The sequence below is a fragment of the Callospermophilus lateralis genome, unplaced genomic scaffold (genome assembly GCF_048772815.1).
Source record: "Callospermophilus lateralis isolate mCalLat2 unplaced genomic scaffold, mCalLat2.hap1 Scaffold_52, whole genome shotgun sequence".
Classification (NCBI taxonomy): domain Eukaryota; kingdom Metazoa; phylum Chordata; class Mammalia; order Rodentia; family Sciuridae; genus Callospermophilus; species Callospermophilus lateralis.
Window position 1 is genome coordinate 599,557 of NW_027514454.1, and position 24,467 is coordinate 624,023.

Genomic DNA, 24,467 nt, shown 5'->3' on the forward strand with positions numbered 1-24,467 from the left:
AGGGACTCCACACCACCAGAAGCAAAGGTTGCAGTGTCATAAAATGCTTCCCAGCAGAGTGGCACAAGAGCCTAGTTTCCCAACTCAGCCATTTCGACAGTCCTCAGTCCCCATATGCGGAACCTTTCTCATGGGAGAAAGAACCTTGAGGCCAGAGGCCTCAACAAACAGGCAAATCTTGGGAAGTGTTAGTAACACTGTCCCCTGGACATATGGCACCTTTTTTCTGACTTTTCACCTAAATCCCAACCTACAGCATTTTCTATCTTTTGGTTTGGGGACTAGGGATTGAACCCAGGGCGCCTTGCCACTGAGCCACAACCCCAGCCCTTTCTCTTTTTTTTTCTTTTGTTTTTGAGACAGGCTCTTGCTTAATTGCTAGGGAGGCCTTAGACTTGTGATGCTCTTGCCTCAGCCTCCCAGGCGTGGGCCACTGCTGCCAGCCCCCCCCCCAGCTTTATTACCAGGGACATCAGGCAAAATGAGTAGATTGGATCCACATTTATGCCCCCCTCACTGATTATCTCTGTGATCATTTGAACATTTAATATCATTACATCTTTGACCACAAAATGAAAAAAAACTAGAAACTGACCTCAAAAACATGTTGTTTTGGTGGGGATGGACACAGGCCGTTCATCTCAAGTGCCCAGCAGAGGCTGACTATCTGTCAGGAGTCTCTCCTTCCTTTAGCACACCCTCCCACCCCGACAGTTACATTCAGGAAGCCTTTGTTCCCAAGGTATTCCAAACACCAGAATTCCCACATTGACATTGCTACTCTCCAAAAAATGCAGATTATAACTGAACTGGGGGTATATATCTGTGGAATGCAGGCCTAGCATGCTCCAGGCCCTGGCTTTAACCCCCTAGCTCTACCCCCCCAACACAAAAAAAGGCAAATGCATAGCACTCCAGATACATGACTTGAATCTGAATCTAGATCACTGTTTAGAAAATAAATCAGTTCTTGGGCTGGGATTGTAGATCAGCAGTAAAGCACTTGCCTAGTATGTGTGAGGCACTGGGTTCAATTCTCAGCACCACATATAAAAGAAATAAATCAATAAAGTCCATCAATAACTAATAAAAATATTTTAAGAAAAAAGAAAATAAATCAATTCCAAAAAAAAAAAAAAATCAGTTCCCAAACTGGCGAACTCTGAAATGGATATTACCCTCCATTCCAATCCCAACCAGAAATCTTACTTTTTAAAATACAAAATTACGTACAGCACAACCTCCAGACCTCCACATGAGCAGTGCATATTTCTATTATCAATTAAGAATAATTTCTTGTGAGGCCGAGGTTCTGGCTCAGAGGTAGAGTGCTCACCTAATATGCATGGGGCATTGGGTTTGATCCTCAGCTACCATATAAAAATAAAGATGTTGTGTCCACCTTGATACAGAGGCAGTTTTTTCCACTCAAATCTTTTCAACCAGTTTATTGAATCCATAGCCACAGAGGGCCAACTGTTAGAAGGGGGTCTAGGTTGGACCTTAAGTTCCCCAGGAAATTACACAGTTAGAGCACCCACACCTGTTAGGCAGGTGGAATCACTTGGCACAGATCCTGCACTTGGTAGGCGGTTCCTAATTGTTCATGACACAGCTTTAGAGTCTGTTTATCATTTTAACTCATTGAAAGGTTTACTGTGGGTGGGCTATGCATGTTCCAGGCCAGGCTTCAATCCCCACCACTACCAAAAAAAAAAAAAAGGGCCAATGCATAACACTCCAGATACATGATTTGAATCTGAGTCCACATCACTGTTTAGAAAATACATTAGTTCAAAAAAAAAAAACAAAAAATCAATTCCAAAACTGGCAATTCCAGGCCTGGAGCTCAAGTGAATGTAAAAATTAAAATATAGAACTGGGGCTAGGGATGTAGTTCAGCAGATGAAAGTTCACCTAGCAGGCAGGAGGTCTTCGGTTTGATTCCCAGAATTAAAAAAAACCCAAGGGAAAAAAACAAAGAACAGCAGCCACTGCGGTGGCACGCGCCTGCATCCTGGGTGCAGCCCTTAACCTCAAGCTTGTTTCTTCAGTATAACTTCAGCCAGGCGTTCTCACCGGAAGACTCAGGAAAGCCAGGGGCCGGGGTCCCCATCCAGCCATGGGTAACAGGGTTTCCAGAGGAAGGTGGGCAAGGGAGTGAGGCTGTCAGGCGCTCTGGCCCAAAGGGACGGGCTCAGGCTGGGATGGCTTCAGAGAGTCCCTTTCCACCGCCTCAACGCAGCGCGCAGCCAACCTGTTAGGCCCAGCTGGCAGGGGCGCCGGCACCCGGGCTCCCAGGCGCGCATGGACAAAGGAGGGGCGGCCCGCCAGGCCCACTCACCCGGCGCGGGGCCTGCTGTCCATCCGCTTCTTCTGGCGCACCAGCTGCAAGGGGATGTTGTCAGTCATGTTGGTGGCGCCTCCTGCCTTGGCCGCCATGCTCCCCGCGCCGCCGCCCGCCGGCGCCGAGCCGACCCTGGGGAGGAGGCCGCGGTAGCGGGCAGGTCGGACCCGCAGCGAAGGGGCAAGATCGCGAGCTTGGGGCCACGCGCCGAGCCGCCTGCGCGGCCCCACCCACGGACACGGGCGCATCATGAGCCCCGAGGTTCGTGCTGCTCCCTCTTGCTCTGCGCCGCGACTGTCACAGGGGGCGGCAGGGCGGGCAGCCGCAGTGTCCCCGCCCCCGGCCCGCGCAGCTCGGCCCCCACGCGCGCCCACCCGGCCATGCGCCCCCATGCCACTCCCGGCCTTACGCACAGGCGCCTTGCCGCCGCACCCCCAGCACCCACCCACCGGGCAGCCCTGCTCAAGGCCTACCCATCTCCAGCTTTCAGTCATAGGCGCACCTTTCCACACTCACCCCATCACAGGCACAGTCATGTTCACACACGCACACATCCTGCCACGCTCAACCCCCAGCAACACCCCATATCCTCAATTATGCGCAGTGAACACGCAGGCACAACCAACCCCCTTTTGGTCACCCTAGTCTGTACACCTTACATCTCACACATGTGTGCTCCCAAGAATCATGATCACATGGGGACATACACCTTGGCACACTCAGCTTTTCAGACTCCCTCAACCTTTATTCACCCTGTCTGGATCCACACCCTCACTCTCCACTACCTGGAATTCACAACCGCACACACTGCCGAATTCATGGGAACACCCTCACGCTACCTGGCACACTATTCCCACATTCACTCCACCAGCCACCTCTTCGGACTTACACATGTGCCCCACACTCAGTCCTCAGACATGGAGTCAGGCTATACCATGTGTCCTGTGGTTCACACTCACACCTGACCCCTTACACATCCACATTTGCACCCACACAATGTCTACGATCCACAAAATTTCCCAAGGGCTGATAAAGTTTTGTGAACATAAGGAAAAAAAGTTTGGGAAAAAGGAAGGAGGTTAAAAGTCAATATGTAAAAAGCCTCAAAATGTAATAATAATAAATCAATCTAAAACTAAAGCAAACTTTTATTTATTTTATTTATTTTATTTATTTTTGAGTACCAGGGAGTGAACTCTAGCATTTAACCACTGAGCCACATCCCCGGCCCTATTTTGTATTTTATTTAGAGACAGGGTCTCACTGAGTTGCTTAGTACCTCCCCATTGCTGAGGCTGGCTTTTTAGGATCTTCCTGCTTCAGCTTCCTCAGCCACTGGGATTATAGAGCATGCCACCAAGCCTGGTTTAAAGCAAATAGTTACACGTAATTATATTTCATGTTGGATGTGGACAGCTTTTAGTATGTTTGCCTCTGTATAGGGTGTAACCACCAAATACCCCATTGTCTGGGGCACTGGGTGAAAAAAAATGTGGAGCTATAAGGATCCCAACTAAGATGTGTGACTTATGTCCTAAAGAATTTGCTTAAGAAAGGAAGCATGTCAGGGCTGGGGATGACCCTGGGTTCAAACCTTCAAGGCTGCCATTAAAAAAAAAGAAAAAAAAGGAAAGGAAAAAAAAGTGAAGTTAGAAGCTCCTGCATGTAACTTTGAGGAGGAAATGGCATTCTTTGGCTAATAGGCCTTTGCTTCCTGTTCTCTCTCTCCTACATCCAGAAGGATGCTCCACATGTAGGACACATAGCCACCCGCTAAATCTCCCTGGGCCAGTCCCTTCAAGCCCCATCCTCAGATCAGCTGCAACCAGTTGATATATTCAATAAACATGAGCTATTGTTTTTATCAAGCACCTAAAACCTGCACAGAGTTCCATGTTCCCCCAACTGTAATCCAAGTGTGAATGATCAAACCTACTTCACAAGTGAGGAAACAGGAGCTCAGAGTGGCTGCACAAAGGCATGGGTTAGCCAGCAGCTAGGCTGGGCTAAAAGCCGGGTCTTTATGCTCCAGAAAGCAGGACCCACACTTTTCATGACACTTCCCGCCACTAACTAATCCTGATTCCAAATACATTCAGTCTCCCTCAGGTCCTTAAGGAGAAACCTATGTCTACTTTCCCAACTGCCTTATTTTCTTAAATATGCGGTACCAGGCATGGCCCCCTCATCGAGGGTCCTAATGTCACTTCTACCTCCTCCCAGCTTCAGAGCTTGAGCAAGTTAGGAGATCCACAGGACCTCGACTTCCTGATCTCAAAATGGGGATAGTGATGGTAACAGCCTCCTAGGATCCTTAGAAGGAGTGCATGAGTGGATCATGTATGGTAAGAGGGTGCCTGGCACAAAGGAAGCTCTGTGAGGCTCCTCACGACAGGGTGTCAGAAGGATTCAGTGCTATGAGAGCATGGGAAAAGTCACCTGTTACGATTGCTACTACTATGGCTATGAATATTGTTTACCCCCGATACAAGAATAAATGCCCAGTATTATCAATGTTTATGGATAAAATAGTTCAGATGGATTTTTTTGTTTGTTTGTTTGGACCTCACTAAGTTGCCTAGAGGGGCCTCAAACTTATGATCCCTCTGACACCGGCTCCCGATCTCTGAAATTAGCTGGACAGGGTGGCATATGCCTGTAATACTAGCAACTCAACAACAAGCCTGAGGCCAGCCTGGGCATCTTAGTGAGGCCTTACGCAACTTATAGAGCACCTGTCTCAAAATAAAATACAAAATATATAAAAGGGCTGGGGAAGGGGCTGGGGATATAGTTCAGTTAGTAGAGTGCTTGCCTCACATGCACAGGCCCTGGGTTGAATCCCCAACACCACAAAAAATAAATAAAATAAAATAAAAAATAAAAGGGCTGGGGAAGATATAGCTTAGTTAGTAGAGTTTTTGCCTCACATGCACAATGCCCTGGGTTCAGTCCCCAGCACCAAACACACATACACACACACACATGCCGCAGTCTCTGGCTGGGCACAAATCATGAGCCTCCACACAGCTTGTAGATTCAAACAGCAATTCTTTATTCCCGAACTCATACCGGCCATCTACAAACACATTCTGGGGAAATCCACGTTCTCTGCCCAAATCCACTACTCTGCCCAAATCCTCACTCTGCCCAAATCCTCACTCTGCCCAAATCCACTCCACATGGGCTTCTGTCTCCCAAAATATACTGTCTGACCCTAAGAACTCAAGAGGAACTTAGCAGCAGGATACGCCCTATTCTAAAGGGGGAACACCCTAATCTCCTATTATGCTAAACTGCCCTATTCTAAAGGGGGAACACCCTAATCTCCTATTATGCTAAACTGCCCTGGTCCTTGAGCAAGGTCACCTTACATGCAATGTTCTGCAAAATGTCCTATTTCCATGAGTCCTTCCACTAAAGAAACATGGGGGTACGCTGGCAAGGAAATTGTCATACCTACTTGGCTGATGGCTCCCAGCACACACATACACACACACACACAAAGGGGTGAAGATGTAACTCAGTGTTAAGCATCCATGCATTAAATCTCCAGTATCCCACCACCCCTCCAAAAAAAGTTCATAGTCACTGGGGTTACCAGCATGTGCTATTGGGATGGGACAGATGGATTTTGAAACATAATTAATAGTCTTTTTTTTGTTTTGTTTTTTGGTCATAGTAGTCTTCAGTTTACAGAAAACTAGATCAGACAGTAAAGAGACCTCCACATGTTCCATAATCAACCCCAGGCTTGACTCACAGTTTCTCTCATTAACATTTTGTATTAGTATGTATGCACATCCAGATGAAACTTTTTTCTTTTCATTTTATCAATATAAATTTTCTCTAGTCAACATATATTACTACTTTCACAATAATGTTTTCTTGAAATAATTTTTTTTCTTTTTATAATGTTTATTTTTTAGTTGTAGTTGGACACAAAACCTTTGTTTTATTTATTTTTATGTGGTGCTGAGGATCGAACCCAGGGACTCTCATATGCCAGGCAAGCGCTGTGCCGCCAAGCCACAACCCCAGCCTGAAGTAAAATTACTACATAGAAACTTTCTTTACTTTTTTTCATTAAACAGAAAATCTTAAAGACCAAAAAAGTCCCTATGAAGCCCCTCCAAAGGTAGTAACACCTGCATATAAAAATAGGGGGAAATCATGGGTGGCTTTTTATTGCTTTTGCTTCTCCAAATATTCTTTTTAATCGGAGAGGAGGCATTTTTAAAAAACTGCCTTCCAGCAAGGCTGCCTCAGAAAGCAAGACTCTTTTTTTGGGGGGGAAGAGGGGTATTGGGCATTGAATTCATGAGCACTCAAGCACTAACCCACATCCCCAGCCCTATTTTATATTTTATTTAGAGATGGGGTCTGAATTGCTTAGTTCCTCAATGTTGCTGAAGCTGTCTTTGAACTCGAAATCCTCATGCCTCAGCTTCGAAGGTGCTGGGATTAAAGGCTTATGTCACTGCGAAAGTAAGACTCTTAAAGGCTTTTTTTTTTTCATTTTATCTCATCATGGGAAAGATCCAGATGCAGGAAAAAGGCCAGGAGTCCCTCCAGGGCAATTCCTGGATGTACATAATGTGGTATATCATGTGATCTAATGACACAGTTTAATATGGTTTATGGTAACAACAGTAAGAGCTTAAGAGCAGACCTTGGGGAAGGACTGAGCATGTGGCAGGCCCTGTACTAAGTGCTTCTTATATGTTCTCATTTTTGTCCTGAATCCATCCAACCCTAGGAGAGGGGCAGGGTCAGTGCAGGGACAGAACAGGCAGGTTAGACAGGGGTGTGCCTCCAGGGACAGAGTGTCTCTTCCTGAACCCATGGTACCACCTCATAGTTCAGCCTTCTTAGGAACAGCTCCCCTTTGAGGAGGACATAACAGCTCTCTCCAACCAACAGGCCCTGGGTGCAAGAAGTCTAACTCCTAGACTCCTGGAAAGGTCTCTGTAAGATAAGCCAGTCTAGCCAGGCAGGTAGTGCACACTAATCCCAGTTTACTCGGAGACTGAAGCAGGATATTCACAAGTTTTGAGACCAGACTGGGCAATTTAGCTAAAACTGCTTCAAAACTTAAAAAAAAAAAAAAAAATGAAAAGGACTGGGAATTTTGCTTTCCAGAAACCAAAGAAACTGGTCCATAGACTTCACACAACATACCCCATGGTGTCAGGTATGGGCCAGAATATCCCTGAGACTCTCAGTTCTGACATCATAAAGCCTCAGTTCACAGACCTCCATGCTGGCAGGTGGCTGCTTGGATCTGCCTTAAGGAGGCGGTGCTTGGTGGTAAGCTGGCAATGAGTCAAGGCTGGGGAGAGAGGACATGAAGTTCTCTTGGAGCCTAGAATCTTCTGTCTGAATCGACACTCTAGGTATTCCCCAGAGTGGCTTCTCTGCCTTGGCAGCATTGACATCGGGCTGAGTGTCTCTGTTAGAGAACCATCCTGCATGGAAAGATGTTACTGGATGCGAGTGGCAGCCCTGTGCCAGTGTGTTGATCACAAATGTGTTCAAACATTGTAAAACATCACGTGGGGGCAAGATTGTCCCTGGCTTCAGAATCACAGAGTCATAGGTGATGTTAAAGAATTTTTAAACCTTTGTCTCTGAACACTTGGTAATCCTGTCCACCACCTCAGTAAGAACACCTTAGGTTAACAGCTTTCTACAATCAACATATAGAGCTAGGAAACTTTGTGTGTGTTTGTTGGAGGTGGGGGGTGCTGGAGATGGAACCCTGGGCATTTTGCATGCTGAGTCAGCACCAGGAGAAAACCACAAGAAGAGGCCATCACTCAGGTCTTAGAATGTTCCAGGTGCAAGAGAAAGTTAATAAGAAACAAACCCTGCTTCTTAGAGGAGCTGTAAATGACCTTGAAAGGTGACAAGGACCTGATGACAAGGACTCCTCATGGTTAGCAGTGCCCTTCACCAACTTTGAGCTATTTTGCAACTATGTAAGTTGCAGAAAATTGATAGTAATGCAAATGATTGTTTATAGAAATGCAAATGAATCCCCCCCAAATATAGCTCATTATCTGCCCTGTGGCTACTGTCCATGTTTTGCCTGTTTTAAAATTCAAATCAATATTCCTAGTTGCCTGAACCTAAATGCTTTACCACTGAGCTACACCCCCATGTTGCTGCTTTTGTTTCTGTAGTGGTTACTGGGGATTGAACCCAGGGTTGTTTAACCACTCAACCACATTCCATCTCTGTCCCTTTTATTTTAGCAGATCTTGCTAAATGACTTAGGACCTCCCTATACTTGCAATTCTCCTGCCTCAGCCTCTCACCATGCCTAGCCCCTGAGACTTTTTTTGATTTATTTATTTATTTATTTTGGTACTGGGGATTGAACTCTGGGACACTTAACCACTGAACCACATCCCCAGACCCTATTTTGCATTTTATTTAGAGACAAGGTCTCACTGAGTTGATTAGTGGCTTATTGTTGCTGAAGCTGGCTCATGATCCTCCCGTATCAGCCTCCCATGCCACTGGGATTACAGGCATGCGCCACCATGCTTGGCCATTCAATTTTGTATTTTTAAAGCCAACCATCAGGAGACAATTAGATATGCCAGGAAATAGATGTTCATAACCTTGGACCACATTTAAGGTAAAGGTGGTGTCCATTGCCAGCAGCCTTCTAACCTGTGACCTCCCTGATCAGTACCAGAGATATTCATTTGATCCAGAGCTAGAGCAAATTCTAAACAGTTATTACACAGTCTCACTCTTAACTCCATGCACCCAGTGTTAGATCTGCTTTGCATGCAAGGTAACCTGAGATACCACGAAGCAAGCTATTCTGCCCAGAGCATCCAGCCATGGAGTCACGTAGGGATTTCAGATATTTTAAAAGAATTAGCCAGAAATGGGTCAGATTTTGGGAAGACATCTAAAAACATTACTGGGAAAATAGGTTCTCCCCCACCCTGAGAACCTTCCCTTGCACTAAATACTCCCTCCTGTGTGACTCTCAGCACAATCTCTTTTTTTTTGTACTGGGATTGAACTTAGGGGTGCTTTACCACTGAGCCACATCACCTGCCCTTTTAATTTATTGAAATATGAGTCTCACTTAGTTGCTGAGCTAAACTGCTGGAACTGGGGTTGTGAATCAGTGGTAGAGAACTCGCCTAGCAAGTGCAAGGCCCTAGGTTCAATCCTCCAGCACCACATGAAAATAAATAAAATAAACATATTGTGTCCAACTATAACTAAAAAATAAATAAATAATTTGCTGAGACTGGCCTTGAACTCCTGGGCCATCTTTCAGAAGTGCTGGCATTATAGGTGTGCACCACCACACCCAGTTCCATTCCCTTTTAATATAGTTTAATTATGGCAAGAACACTTAAAGAAAGACCTAAATTAAGTGCACAGTATACCCCCAGTACCAAAAAAAGAAAAAGAAGAAGATGAAGAAGTGGCGGTGAGGTTAAAAACCGCAGGTAGAAAGGTCTCATGTATGCCCTGGAAGCAGGTCCAGTGTGAATGTAACCAGATGTGTATCTTTAGAAAACAGAAGGTCACAAGACAACTGAAAATGATGGTCAAATTCTCAGGTTTGGAACTGAAACTATCAGAAAACATACACACCTGGTAAGTGAAAAAAAATTCAAATTTTATTTTGCAACAGACAAACAGCATTAGCAGGTCCTACAGGGGTTTCTCCATTGGTCACACATTCACTAGGCACTGTGAGCTCAGCAGTGAGAGCCACTGGGGTGGTCTCCGTAACAATATCTGCATCACAGTGTAAACAGGCGCTATGACTGCCTTCACTTACAATACCAGAAGGAAAGGCACAACTTGGCAAAAACATTTATTATTTTTCCTTTTCTTTTCTTTTCTTTTTTTTTTTTTTGGATCCTAAAGCCAGGTGCAATAACGAAGACAAAACTTTGGGTAACAGTCTTGATCCACGTTTCAACAAGGGCCATCCAAACAGAAGGAAAGAATCCTCGTCCCCAATGTCGGGTCCTTCTTTCTCCTTCCTCATTCAACCACTAGAGCAGTGTTTCCGCATGTGCTCTACATTATCACATGGCACGAAAGGGGATTTAAAAAAGTAATCACAAAAATATCGAGAATGTCTGGCTGTTCCCATCAATATGTCAACTCTTAGGTTTAAGACAGGGCCTGGGAATACTTCAGCGGTCATAAAATAGTGAAATAAAGACTATGGCTACTAACATAAAAAAATAAATGAGGTAGATAAATTAAAGCTTTCACACCCAGGACGTGCCTGTTTCAACTTCATAACCTTCATGCAACTCAAGGAAAAATAAAAATCTTCATTATTACTTGATGTAAGTTGCACTGGGGAAATTGGAAAAAAAAAAGAAGAAGAAAATGTGAACCTGTGATAGAAGTACGCCCTTCTATGAGCTTCTTCTTTGAACTGTCTTTAAATAAGCAGCAACACACACATTGGCTCCCTAAGGACCAAAATAAGTCCATGAAAGGGCATCCTAGTTAAGATTCTAAGGTTGAAGGAATTTTGTTTATTCTACAACATTAGGGTTTTATTGTTTTGTTTTTTGTTTTTGTGGTTTTTTTTAAAGTACATTCAAAAATTTTTTAAATAAGATGGGCACAGGATTGAAGGTCATGTAAAACAGGCCCCTAAGTAGAGGGCAGAAGGTGTCCATCCACTTACTTATGCACATTTGGTTGCCCTGGAGGTAGAGTGTGCCCCCACCCACCCAATTAGGCTAAGTAGTTGTCTTTTCCACCAGGGTGCAGTAAATTCCAACTGTTTCACCCTGAAAGAGGCAACAGTCTTTGGAAAGTCACTCTAGGCTGTACAAAGCTTCTATGTATACAAACAGTTTGTCACAAGTAACAAAGCTACTTTGCAAGACCCGCTTCTTTCCAAAATAAAAAAATAAAAAGATTCTAGTCTGTTTTGGTATCCTATTTTTCTTTTTCAATTTTTCCTTTTTTTGCAAAGCAGCATAGCAACAATCATGATTGTAGAACTGACTGCCCAAGGTTTAGGTCACAACCATAAACATCATTTGCATATCAGTAAGAATAAAGAAAAGAGGAGATGGGTTCTTGAAGAAAACCAAAAACCAGTCCAGCTCGCATCCATTCCATAGGATCTGCATTTCTTCTAGCAGGCAGGTTCACCTAGGCTCAGCTGACTGTGATCTTGTTTTCCTCCAGGAAGTGGGGGAACTGGTGTTTGGCAACGCTGTCGGCAAAACCCGGCTTCTCCTCCCGGACTGGGAGTCCATCTTGGAACCGTGGCACTGCTGGCCACAGGGCTGGACCCCTGGGAAATTGGCAGAGTGGGAATGCTGCCACTCTGGATCACAGAGATCTCAGTGTTCTTCATGGCCAGGCCACCATTGAGCACACTGGTGTACTGGTTCCACACGACAGGGACAGGGTCCACACGTAATGAGGGTGCCAGGATCTCTTTGGGAAATATTTCTGAGACTCTCTTTCCATCCATACCCAACAGGGCCATGGTGTTCTTGATGGTCAGCTTCCTCCTGCAGCAAGCTGAGTTATTGTTTGCCCATGTGTCATGTAGTGAACCTGCGAACAAGACAGAGTTTTTTAGCAAATATTCTACTGCTCCTCAGCAAGTGTGGTTTTGGTTCCACCCAAAGAGTGTCTCTCAATATGCTTTTTTTATTTAGGAAGTAACTTATGTAAAAAAAAAATAAAAATAAAAATTCAAATACTGGGTAAGGAGGAAGCAAAAATCTGGCAGTATCTGGCCAGCACTCCTGCCTAGAGAGACCAAGGCAGTGCCTAGACTCTTGTCTGTGTGTGTGTACTTATTCGAATACTGCTACATGCCAGGCACTGTTCCAAATATCAAGGTCAATATTTGTCCTATTCAGTTTGTAATCCCAGTGGCTTGGGAATTGGGAGGCTGAGGCAAAATGATCACAAGTTCAAGGCCAGCCTCAGCAATTTAGCAAGGCCCTCAGCAACATATTAAGACCATGTCTCAAAATAAATAATAAATAAAAAGTGCTAAAGATGTGGCTCAGTGGTTAAGTGGCCCTAGATTCAATTCCTGGTACCATTAAAAAAAAAACAACAACAAAAACCAAGACCTTGGGTTCTATCCCCAGCACTGGGAAAAAACAAAACAGAAATCCAGTTGGGAAAGCTACAGAAGACCATGGTGAGAAGGAGATGCTATTCAATATAGGTCTTCCTAAGGAAAGATCTACTACCTGTCCCTTGGCTTTTCTTCAACCTGGATGTTTTCCATAATTTTTCTCCTGCCTGCCCTTCAAGTTTTTGAATAATTGTTAGCTTCTTTAAAAGTTTAAAAATGCTTGCGTGAGGTATAAGGTTTCTCACGCACTCAATGCATCTTTACTGACACCCTGGAGACCAGTGGCCACCCCACAGGGTGGAACAGAAGAGGCTGCTTGTGCATGACTAGCACTGCTGTTGCTAGCAGTGACTGGGAAGGCCCTACTTAAGAGCACTTGGTCTTGCTCCAGGACAACCCTGGAGTTCATCATTACCACCATCCAGGGCAGCCAGAGAGACCGAGTCACAGCAAGCCACCTGCCCAAACAAGCCAGGGGCTTATGCACTGATGAATCCTTATAGTTCTAGGTGTCACAAGAGGCTACCACTACATATTCCTACCACAAAGCTTTTACCAACTAGATTTATATAATTAAAATAGAGAATGCCTTTTAGGTCAACTTTAAGATGAAGTTTTGATCTTTATTTTAACCATAAGGAAATGAAGCCATCTACTTGTGAGGTGGGAAAGAAAGATCCAGAGGGATCTTGCTCAGGGCTATACAGCAAACCAGAGGTGGGGCCAGGTGAAAAACCCCAGAGCCCTCTTCCCATATGCAGGACACTTTCACCCTTCACAGGGGCAGCTCCTCCTAACAGCAGTTATACCACAGACCACTCTCTGGAAGGACCCAGCTGCATAGCTATAAACCTGGAGGCTACTGTTTGTTTTAAACTCCAGTGCTTCTGGACATACATCTACATAATACTCATATTTAATCATGGTATTTATCTCAACTTAGCAGGCCAGGAAACAGAAATTCAGTGGTTGTCAAGCCTGGAAGGTTAAACCAATGCATAAATGATCAATATTAGCTCACAACTAATAACAAAGATTTTCTGTTTCCAGACTTATTCTATAGATCTACTTAGCTTTTTTTTTTGGCTGCACTGGGGATCAAACCCAGAGCCTCATGTATGCTTGATGCCCCATCAAGTGCTGTACCACTGAGCTACAGCCCAGCCCTTAATGATTAAAAGAAAATTAGAGCCAGGTGCAGTGGAGCATACCTAGAATCCCAGAAGCTCGGGAGACTAAGACAGGAGTATCACGAGTTCAAAGCCAGCCTTAGCAAAAGTAAGGGGCTAAGCAACTCAGTGAGACCTATCTCTAATAATAAAATACAAAATAGGAATGGGGATGTGGCACAGGGATCAAGTACCCCTGAGTTAAATCCCTGGTACCAAAAAAAAAGATATTTCAAAAGCCATCACTTATGAGATATGATTATATATCCCCCCCTTTTTTTTTGCAGTACTGGGGTTGGAACCCAGGGCCTTACACATGCTAAGCCAGTGTGCATACATTCGTGAATCTGAAGGGCACTGGCGGATGAGAAATTCTTTGCACACCATGTACAGCCATGTTGCTTGGCCTGTCGGTGTGGCTGGGCTGCTAACAAAGGTGTCATGCCTGGGGACATGGTGGAGGGTCCTACAAATGTGCCAGGAACTTCAACTTTGACATAGGTGGGCTGTGCTCGAATAAACGCTGATGGGAGATTCCTACAACCTAGTATGTGAGGGGAAGAAAATCCAAACCTTTATCATCCAACACCCACTCATCCTTAGAAACAAGACAGGTTTGAATACAACTGTCCACTAAACCAGAGGGGATGGCTTACAGGAAATGACACCTCACCAGCAGCTTGCCTTTGGATTGTTCATCTGCACAAAGAATAGAGACTGGAAAATGGGACGTTTCAGTTGTGCATCAAAGAATGGGCAACATGGGAATACATGTAACTCAAGTTCAAGTTTCTGCATCAAAAATTACCTTTAAAACCTGCCCAGAACCTATCTGATTCTATGATGCACCTGTTACCCTATCTTACCATTAATAACATCAATATGTGCCCCAAAATATGTGCCCCGAGTTAATTTGTACACTTAAGATATTACCGCCCCCCTTCATAAATGACTTGTGAACATTCCAATAGGGAGCAAGACCTCAGAATCAAGGAACTATAGTTCATTTCAGTGGCCAAAAAGCAGTTTTGCCTACTGCTACTGGGATTTTGCTTAAGATTACCCCTAGATCCCCATGGGGTCAAAAACAAAAACAAAAACAAAAACCAACAATATTGATGCTTGTCCATACCCAATTTGCATTAACCACTATAAGTAAAAAGCCTGTTCTCGGCTAGGACAGAGGTGGTTATTATGTCCCTCTAACCAGAAGTTGAGGAAAGCTAATTGCCCTACAGAGGAGCTGCTTCAGATCACACTCTGTTTGCAAAGTTCAACCCAGGTTCCTTTTTGATGACCTTGAGCCCACAAGGGACATAAGTGAAATCTAAAGCTCTATCACCTTCCATCTCGGGGCAGCTGTTCTCGGAGGCCTCAGCTTTGGCCCCAGCATCAGGGGCCTGGACTTGATGCTTTCTGCTTGGCTATTGGCTGGGGACATGGCCTGGAAGGAAATGGTTTCCATGGCATCTGGGCTTCGGCTCTGATACTCCTGGTCACCTACCAGTGAGGATGAGTCGTTGGTCAGGCCGTAGCTCTTCACTGAGCCATTTTCTTGGCTGCTCTGGCACTGCAGGCCCCCAGGGGCAGGACCCATCTTCACTGGGGCATCTAGGGAAGCCATCACAGGGAACCCCAGGGTGGGTGATGCCAAGTGGGTGCTGGGAAGAGGTGCAGGGACCTTTGAGGAGCCAGTGAGGGCATCCTGGGATGTTACTTCATCTACATTAATGCTGTCAAACTCCTCGGGGCAGGAGGCACCTGTGCTGCTGCTCTCCCCGACCATCATGGGCTCTGAACCTGTAGTCACAGGGGCTGTCTGGCAGAGGCGTGTTGGGAATCTGGCCACCCATGTGCATCCTGATGTGCTGCTGCAACATGATCGCGTTGGTAAACTTCTGGCAGATGGGTCACAAAAGCTGGGTCTTTACAAATGTGTTGGCTCAGTGAACCCCAAGATGTGTCTTCAAGTTGCCTTTGGTAAAAAAAAGCTCGTCCATGGACCTTGCACTGGAAAGGCCTCTCCCAGGTGTGGGTGCAGTAATGCATCTTGAGAGAGCTCTGGCAGCTTAAGACTGGGTGGCAAATGAAACATTCATTGGGGTCATTGGTGGCCTTGTTGATGTTTTCCACCAGCTGCTGTAACTTCAGGGTCTCTGACCCTGTCTCAGGGGTCCCACTCCCCTGGAAGCCACCAACCTTTGGGGAATTATGGTTGGGTCCCACCCCAGATAGTATGGGTCCACCCTCACTTTCAGGGGAAGGCCCAGGCTGCAAGTCGCTGGGCAGCAGGCCACCCAGGAGGTCCTTGGGGTTAGCCTCCGGAGAGAGATTTTGAGGTAGCTCTACACAAGGGGTCCCTGTTACAAGGACAGGTTTGCTGTCTAAAGAGAGACTCGATTCATCTACAGGGATGGGGACAGAGGGTGCATAGCGGAAGCCATTGTGTGCTGCCATTTTGTCCTGAAACTCAGCAAATAGCTGGGGGTTCGCCTTCACCTGGGGATGTCAGTGAAAGTGTACCTTGAAGTTGCCCTTATTGGTGAAGCGGTGATCACAGAAAGAGCACACGAAGGGTCTCTCTCCAGTATGGGAGCAGAGGTGGATCTGCAAGGAGCTATCATTCCCAAAAACCTTGCTACAGTACTTACACATGTGCTTGAAGAGGGCCGCCTCGTCTTTGGGTTTGACATTCACAGCGGAGATGTTCAGTGGCTTCCCTTTCCCTTTCTTGGATGGGTCTAGCGCCATGGCAGAGAAAGGGCTCTGGAAGAGCACAGAGCCTAGGGCCTGAGGTAGCAAAGAGCTTTGGAGCCAAGACACGATATTTGGGAGCACTCGTGACCAGTCTGGCTTCAGGGCAAAGAGGGTCAGCCCTGGGGACAGCGAGTCATTGGTGGAAGGGATGTTGGCATGAGGTAGCTTGGCTTGTTTCAAGTCATCCCGAGAGAGGCCTTGGCTTCTGGCCTTCTGTCTGAGCAGAGCCATGGTGGCGGACACCTGCTGGGACATGTGGCTGCCCAAGGTCTTCAGGGCGTCTGTCCCCCGCCACGCAGGAGTGCAGGGCGTGAGCTGCCCACATGTTCACCTACACGCGGATCTGCTTGGTGAGCTGCTGCTCCTGGAGCTGCTGCTGCTGTAGGCACAGGATCTGCTCCAGGACCCACAGAATGCCATGGGCGCTGGGCACTGGGCGCTGGGCACCGGGGCGGGCGGGGCATCGGTTCTGCGCTGGTTCATGGCCACCTTGGTGCCCTGAGTGCCTGCAGAGTCAGGTTAGTGTTGGCCACTTTGCCTTTGGGTAAATAGCTTATTTCCTGTGGCAAGGGCAGCAGGGTGGCCTCTGACTTCAAGTCCATGACAGGCTCGGCACCTGGCTTCTCCTTGGCACTGCCGCTGATCCCCTGGTGACCATCCTTACTGCTTGGGCTGATTGGCAGGTGGTTCAACACCGCTCTGGAGAAGTCCTTTGAAGTCACTGGTACCTCACTGTTGTTCATGATGAGGACAGGTGAAATCTTAGTGCAATTTTTCTTATGTTCCAAGAACTCCGAGAGGCTGAAGAACTTGGCAGAGCATTTCTCACAGATATGAGTGTCTCTTGGTGGAGCCACTTCGCAGTGGCTTTGTCCCCACCTGCTTCATCGCCACTGCCTTTGTGGTTCATTGAAGCACCTGTGACAAGAGAGAAAAAGCTAAGAAATCAACCCAAGGAAAGGACATGGTGATACCTGGAAAAGAACCACGACTTGCAATGACAGGCATTCCTCAGGTGTTCCCACGGGAGAAGGCTGGACTCAGCAACAGATGCACCCAAAAAGTCGGAATGAACAAAGCTGCGGGCTGAATTATGCTTCCCCAAAAGATATGGCCAGAGCTGGGGGGGCAAATAAAAAAAAAAAAGATGGTTCTACTTCCCCATGTGGCACACCCCCCCCCCCCCAGGAACCTGTGCATGTGACCTGATTAGATAAAGTCTTTGCAAATGTAACTAGATTGGGCCTAGGTTTTATCCAAGGCTGTTATTGTCATTTGAGAAAGGGAGATTTGAGATGTACCAGATATGTCTCCCTCAGAGCCTCTAGAAAGAACCAAACCTGCTATCACCTACATTTGCATCCGCCTGGCCTCCATACCTGTGAGATAATAAATTTTAGTTCATTTAAATAAATAAACATAAATAAATTTTAGTTCATCCAGTCTAAGGCAGTTGGTTAATGGCAACCCTAGAAAATAAATATAACTTATTAAAACAATCCCCATCCCAACCACTGCACCTCTCTCAGAGTCAACTTGCAGAGGCAAACAGATGGGTTATGCTGTCTAAGAGAAGGACATTGAACCTGCTCAGATCATGGCTGCTGACCTCCTTCTTCAGCCCATAGTAAGTGAAAGGCAGTCAATGACTCATTCAACCAATGCTCCCAGCACCCGCTTTCCAGGAGCAACAAAAGCTTAAAGGTGCCAGCAATTCAAATGGTAACACTAAATTCATTTGAAATACAGAGCACAGCAACTTGGGTGAATTGAGATAGGAAGGACAAGAAGAATGATCCCAGAACAGCTTCACATGTGGAAAACACACGGAAAAAGACTGCAATGGCCAAGCAAGACGCAAATGTAGAAAGACTTCATTGACTTTTTCAGATTACGACAAATCCGTTGTAGTGTCTTAACATTTAGGACTTTAAAAGAAAAACGAAGCCATTTTAGAAAGTGAGAAGTATGGAAGTAGGGGAAAAGAATGGTGGACCCCCCACCACACACACATACTAACAACTTCTGCTATAATTCTATTTTTCTGAAATGAAATACATGATCCCTGATCCAGGATCCTTCAGCTGTTTTTTTCAACTTATGTCAGTGGGACAGCAACCTTTGCTTGGGAATCCTCTCTTGCGATGCTGGAAATCCACAGAATCACCAGCAGCAAGTGAGATCTTCAGCACTATAGCGTGGTTAGGCGGGGGTGCTCAGTCACTTAGGCATATTAACTACATTCTCTGCTCACGATAACTTCAACTTACTCTGGGTTTATCAGGATGTAATCCCACTATAAGTCAAGGAACATCTGTGTACAAAAGCAAAGTCCTATTTTGAGTCTTATCTTCTTAAAAATGACTGACCGGTAGATTTTTTGGGCAAGTGGATCCTATCCAGATTAGGGTTAGTATTAGCGTACACATTCTGATTCCCTTTTGAGGACTGTGCTGTACCCAGCAGCTTGGGTCCTAGGAATCTAAAGCCTGGTGGGCAGTCTCTGTCAAGCCCCTGCCACCCTATCATGTAGGCTATGCCCTCCCCTAAGAAGGCTTGGAGTCTTAGACCTAGCACATCTGGGCTTGTGAACCTGAGCCATACACACATTTGCACAAGCACAGAGATCCACGTTATCAAGTGCACATGTTAGTTTGTTTGTTTGATTTTAAAGGCAAATTCTTTACAGAGGTGACAAAGGGAATCCTGGTTCACCCACAGTGCAAAAAAAGAGTATAAGTTCTGCATGCTGCACAAGTCAGGTGATGTAAGCCCCAGAAGCAGGAAGTAGCAGGACTTCTTTTGTTTAAAATGAAGCCTATTTGTGACTTCTCCATGTAGATGGAGCCAAGGCAAGGATGCACACCTCTTTCAAATAAATAAACAATTGCTTTTTATGTTAGCAAACCATGGTTTTTGACTGAAAAGCTTCCAGTAGTTTGGAGGAAGGATGGATCTTGAAAAACAACCTTAATAATCTGACTTCATTTTTACCAATTTCAGACTGAGTAAAAAGGAGACTTCCAAAGTCACTCAGTGCCTACCTCACCAACCACGCTCACCACCTACTGTGTGCAGAGGAAGCAGGGCTGTGGGGCAACGATGGACCCACCATTTATATGTTTCCTTTCATGTCTTTACATTGCAGCTATTATTTCTCAGGGATATTTTTGAGATTCCAAAAGTGTTCCTCCTTCCAACACACAAACATATGTAAAACATACACATGAAAAACCACACATTTTCCTTCTTTATGGAACTGAGATGAACCAGGGATGCTTATTTTTCATATGAAGACAGAGCCTTGATAATTCTCCCAGGCTTACCTCAAATTTGTAATCCTCCAGCCAGGACTCTGTAAATTGCTGATCCACCATGTCCTGCTATAATGTATCATATCATACTGTGGTTTCTTTGGAGCAGCACAAACCAGTATCATATCAATAAATGTTTCTGTCCCTCTCCCCAGTAGATTTTAATCATGTTAGGGGCAATATTCTCTCACTGAAGGTACATTCTAAAGCAGGAATTTTTGTTGTTGGGCAGAGTGCTGGGGATTGAACCCAGAGCCCTGTATATGCTAAAGATGCAATCTATCATTGAACTACACAAACCCCAGCTCCTAAAAGCAGTCTTTTAATTTTTATTTAGTTTTAGATAGACACAATACCTTTATTTTATTTATTAATTGTTACTTGCTGCTGAGAATTGAACCCAGTGCCTCACACATGCCAGGTGAGCTCTCTACCACTGAGCCACAACCCCAGCTTCTAAAGCAGATATTCTTAAGCAGGGATTCATGAAATTAGGAAAAAAAATACTTTCGTAAGAACTGAAAATGGGCATTTCTTTTAATTTGGCAAGAGTGTGAAAAAAGTTCTTTTTAATGGCATGACTAGTGATGCAGTTCTTGTCTGGATTTAGAGGCCTTTAAACATATCTAGAATTTTATTTTTAAATAATGCAAAGTACAATAGGTTAAAAGTGCTAAGAAAGGAAACTAATTTCTTGAATTCTTCCCCCTATCACTTTTTCCAGGCCAGTAAAGAAACAAAGTGCCAATATCATTTCCAACTTGCTTTCCTACAACCTCTTCATCTAAAGCCTGGAAGGGCATATTTGAAAAATTGAAAGGGCGATTACCAAACACAACCAGCTTCAAACACTAGACATGTCTTTTTCATCTGGGAAACAAGGAAGATAACCCCATCCCACTACCAGCTGCTCAAAGACCACCACAAACACAACCCCTTGGATTTAGGACAAGGCTGAACAAAACCAAGCAGGCCAGGCACCGTGGGCAAAGTCATCCCAACCTGAAGCCACAACTGGTTGTGAGAACTAAAGATCATGTACCTGAGGTCCAGACTGGGTCGACCACAGAGTAGGCTATTTTCTCTACAGAATTATTTCAGTGAGCAGCACAACACCATCCTGACACAATAGTAAAACTAAAAACACTTTCTTTTTAACAAAATTATTGATCACATTCCTAACACACTTCTACAATGCAAATAATCTAACTATCATCTTATCACTGTTGTAATAAGAAACCCAAAAACTCAAGGGGAAAAAAAATGAAGTTAGGCTCTTGTTCACACTGCTGAAGATCATGCAACCATACAGGAACACATCCCCTGCTCTAATGTCTTTTAAAAACACCACCAGTGAGTTCCCTAGCACCCACCAACACTTCACATTTCAAAAGAGGAAAAGCTAACCATCTCCAGCCTCCCAAAATGGTTCCCAGACCCTACCTACAGGGAAACTCACTAACTGCAGGAGCCACACAAGTGTAACTGACTTGAACCCAGGACTGTAGGGCCTGGTTCTTACTGTTGAGGAACGTATTTAACAATGCAATTTATTTTTAATGAATAAAAAGGGGTTGTGGGCAAATTGCAGTCTCCTCTTCTTTTGGGGTGAAACTCAGATGAATTGGCCTGAAACCTCACTAAAGCCAGTGTAGGTCATTTTAGGAAATTACTTGAAACTTGGGAATCTTAATCATTGATGGTTGTAATCCAGTTGTAAACACAAAGGGCATTTGAAACCCTTTTGAGAAAATGCTAATTTTCCATAAGTAGCTTTAGCTCCCTCTACACCACCTGCAGATTTTTTGACCTGCTAATTATTATCCTGACTTCATTTTCCTCCCCACCCCAACTGCATTCTCAAAGAGAATGGCAAAATAAAGCCAGCGGGTTTGGTGTGCTCCAGCCGCCCCATCCTCTGGGGCAAGCACCCCTCTGGTTACCATGGTTATTTTTAGAAAGTTGGTTTTTAGGAAGTCAAAAATCAAAGATGGCTGGAGGTCAGGCCCCGAAAGGTTAAGGCGAAGATCGGCAGGCTGGGTAGCCTCCGGGAAAAGGTGAAAACCAACATAAAAGAAAGAAAAAAACGCGAAAGGAGAAATAGAGTTTTATTCTCCACCAACTCTCAGGGCGCTCCAGCCCCCTCCACAGCACGGGTGGCCAGCACCCCAACCCCTGTGGGTGGGCAGAGGTCGCTCCCCAATCCCCACTTGGCCTGGGAGGGGTGCGTGCAACAGATCAACCTCCTGGGGGGGGTCTTCCAGGGGTGCACCTCTCCTCCACCCTCCTACAAAAGCCCTCAAGGGGTGGTGGACAGGGAGAGCCTTGGGTTCTCTTTCTTTTAAAACTGGCGCCAGAGAGGGAGGTGGGTTGATAATTAAAGGAGTGGAACCAATTAAAAAAGAAGCTGAGGACTAGGAGAGGAGACCCTTTTAGGAGTGAGGGAGACAGCAGAGAGTGGGGGTCAACTTTACAATAAGAGGGGAAAGAGCTGGGGGTGAAACTTACACAAGAGAGAAGAGAAATAAAAAGGGTAAAATCTGCAAAGACGGAGTTGGGGAGGATGAGGCTGCCTCACTTCCCTTAGAGGGAGTCCCCAGAACCCGGTTCCAGAATTCGCACTAGAAGCCACACAGCCCGGCAGCAGCCAGCGCCTTCGTGGGTCCTACAAAGGTTGGGGAAACTCCAGCAACCCGACAGGCGCTCCAGCCCCACTCATCTGGGTCCCCAGCAGCCTGCGCCGCTGGGGCCACATCTGCGAATTCTGGAGTTGGCTGCTGCCACAGCTGCTCGCCCTGGTCCTCCTCTGAGTTGATGTGCTGGGGTCTCGCCTGCTTGGGCCTCCACATGGTGCCAGCATTGGGGTGCCGGGAGAGCCGTGGCTATTGGCCCTCTCCGCCACAAATTCCTGGAGTTGGGAAATTTACCCCCTTCGTGACAGAACAAGGAGGGGGGGGGTAGAGGTGGCGGAGGCTTGCAGAGTGGGCCCAGAGTCTGTCCACGTCCACCCTCATCTTAGGGACTTGCAATGCATGTTGTAATGTGTTGACTTCCTCTGCCGCCAGTATTTCTCAAGGGACCTCCATCTGCATTTGTTTATGGCTGTCTCAGTGACATTTCCTTCTTTACCTGATTCTTGGAGATGATTTGCTTCTCATTTGAGCTTGAGCAGCCAGAGAGATAATGTCAAAATCAATCAATCCCCTGACATGCTTTGTAAATACAATCCTCAGCTTTGCATAAAGGATTTCTGTACCATCCAGTTCTCATAGAAGTGGAGGGGCTAGCAAGAAGAGGACCAGGAGGTTAGAACACTTGGCTACAACATGAAATTTAGGGATGGGGAGGCTTCAGTCTCATTGCATCTAAGCTCCAATGTGGGAAGATGGGAGTGGAGAGAGGTCATCCCATAGGACTTCTGGGAACTGTAGGCAGGACATGGAAGCCTCTGATTCTGGATAACCAGGAGCCAGGTGCCACAGTCTGGCCGGGCACAAATCACAAGACACTCAAGCAGGAACAAACTTTATTTCCAAACTCCCCCTAACACCACGCCCCACGGGCCTTCCAAGGACACCACACCAACCAGAACTCCCTCCACCAGAACTTCACCAACCAACGTGAACTCCCCAGGAATTCCCCCCCACCCAGAACTCCAAAGTAGCGGGTACCCAAGGGGGACAGCAGGGGTCTATATACAACTGAATACACAGCTTAACATAACCATCAACATCTCAATGGCTTGCTGGCCTCACCTCTCAACCACTCCTTTCTGGCAAGATGCCATGCATCATCCCAACTCCACTGTGGTACTCAATAATCCCCCCCCTTCTGTTTAATTAAAAAAAAAAAAAAACCAAGCAATGTGGCTTAGGGACCATACCTGTCTTAGGTTGTCCAATACTACATATGGTTCTTACCCGTCATCGGATGAGCTGATATCAAGGTGTCAGCCTCCTGTCTTAGGATGTTACCATTGCAATTGGATCTTACCCGTCATTGACTACCAGCATACAGACATACTTGTGGATAGGCCTTTCCACCAGTGTGGGGGGGGAGGTTCCTTGCCTCACTTCTCTTGGCCCCCAAATACCAGTGGGGGGGTGAGGTTCTTGGTTTCACCTCTGTTGGCCCCCAAATACCAGTGGGGGGTGCTTGAGGACCTTAGGTTGTTACAGCCTCTTTTAGCTGCTTCACTGTTTTGAAATCTAGAACAAGGTGAATACGCTGCCCTCCTGCCTGCTCAAGTACAGGGCATTGCTAATCTTTGAGGTCTTGTCTCAGGATCCCATCTATCAACTATGGGGGTTGAGGGCTTCCCAGCATATGTTGTCTCCATAGATGGAGCTGTTGGTTGGGCACTTATGCCCTCTGGTGATAGAAAGGTGTTAGTACCAGCCTCCTGTTGTAACTTTTTCCCTGATAGTCTTTCTTCCTTTAAATTTTCTTCCTCTGTCTGACTAGCTCAAGAGACCTTCTCTTTTACTTGATCTAACATGTTTTCTACCATAGTCTGAACCACTAACAATTTACATAACACTCTTTTGGTTTGTTTTTTACTAATTTCTGATCTACTATAAAGATAACGCAACCCAACAAGATAACACAAAACAAAACCGAAACAGAATGAAACAAAAACAGAACAAAAATGAATTGTATCAATTTTCCTATTTTCTTGAAATATATATTTGTGTTCTAACATTATCTCTTCTTCAGGGGTGAACAACTTCAAACCTTGAGCCAACCATTTTCCCCAG

The 24,467-nt window shown here is 45.6% G+C and overlaps 1 pseudogene; it reads right to left on the minus strand.

Annotated features, from left to right (window-relative positions):
* Positions 1-11,524: 11,524 nt before the first annotated feature.
* LOC143390261 (sal-like protein 4) lies at positions 11,525-22,559 on the minus strand (annotated as a pseudogene).
* Positions 22,560-24,467: the final 1,908 nt, after the last annotated feature.